The following is a 1400-nucleotide window of genomic DNA, read 5'->3' as shown; positions in this document are numbered from 1 at the left end:
AAGGAAAAAGGCTAAAATTATAAAAAAAAATTGCTAAGCTAAAAGCTAATTTTTTTTTTTTTTTTGGAGTTGAAGTGCTAAAGGACCTTTGTGAGCTTTTCCTTACTCAACCCTTAGTTAAATCGTCGGCCTGCGTGGAGACTTGTATTTCAATTCTTGGATAAATCGTGAGCCCACGTGGAGGCAAATTACTTTTCTTGCATATTGTTGTTAAAACATGGGAGTATGTGAACATTGTATGTGGAGGAAGTTTGTTGATTGTTGACTTGTTGTGAAGGTGAAGTGTTTGTTATTATTGCTTGTTGTGTTGCATTGTGCATGTATGGTCGTAGATCATTAAGACCAACTCTCGTCCCTTTAAATTTTCATCTTGAATCCATTGTTCGAAACCCTAGGGGAAGAGGTAGTTCTAGTCCATCCATTTCATCAATGGAAGGACACAATGAGGACCATGTGGAGGACTTTGGTTACATAGACCAACAAAGCATCCTCCACCCCAATGTGCATCATGATAACATGCAAGTTCCATTAGCCATGCTGAGGCCATTTGTTCATCCACCACAACAACAAGGCCAAGTCCCATTGGGAATGCCAAGGCCAATCTATGCTCCACCACTTCCCATCATCCAAGGCAATCAAGGTGCCCATGTTGCACCTCCAATTGCTAATCCTCCCCTTACTTTAAGAGATCATTATGTGCCTAATGAATACAATGCATCCACATGCATTCAATTGCCACCATTTAGAGCACACCACTATGAGATCAAACCATAAACCATTCAAATGCTCCCTAACTATCATGGACTTTCAAGTGAAGAACCTTACAAGCATTTGGATGAGTTTCTTGAAGTATGTTCCACCGTGAAATACACGAACATGCCGGAAGAGGTTTTAAGGCTTAAACTTTTTCCATTCACCCTTAAAGACAAGGCAACATATTGGTTTAACAATCTTAGACCTTTTTTCAATAACTTTTTGGGCAGAAATGCAACAAGAGTTCTTAAAGAAGTACTATCCGGTTTCTAAGACCAATGCCATGAGAATCTCAATTCAAGAATTTTCACATGGGGATGGGAAAACATTTCATGAGGCATGGGAACGCTTTAATGAATTGCTTAGGAAGTGTCCACATCATGACATACCCAAATGGAAAGTAGTTTAATATTTCTTTGAGACCTTATTGGATAATTACAAGGGCATGGTTGATGCTTCCATGGGTGGCTCTTACATTAATAGGCATGAGGATGACGTGTGGCGTCTTTATGAGAGCATGAGTGAAAATTCTTTGCATCTTACTTTATCTTTGAAGAATGGTAGAAATTCTAGTGGTAGGAAGAGTGTTGGCTTACATTAAGTTGACCACTCTAGTGAAATTGCCGCCGAGATGAAATCATTATCTC

General features: G+C 39.3%; 1 pseudogene; it reads right to left on the bottom strand.

Annotated features, from left to right (window-relative positions):
- Positions 1-1041: 1041 nt before the first annotated feature.
- Positions 1042-1140, bottom strand: LOC132275790 (small nucleolar RNA R71; annotated as a pseudogene).
- Between the last annotated feature and the right edge of the window lie 260 nt (positions 1141-1400).

The sequence above is a fragment of the Cornus florida genome, unplaced genomic scaffold, assembly GCF_030987335.1.
Source record: "Cornus florida cultivar Cherokee Brave unplaced genomic scaffold, ASM3098733v1 CherokeeBrave_3.0.0_Hap2_Chr09, whole genome shotgun sequence".
In the NCBI taxonomy this organism is placed as follows: domain Eukaryota; kingdom Viridiplantae; phylum Streptophyta; class Magnoliopsida; order Cornales; family Cornaceae; genus Cornus; species Cornus florida.
Note: the sequence above shows the minus strand (reverse complement) of the source record. Positions and strands in the feature narration are given on the sequence as shown.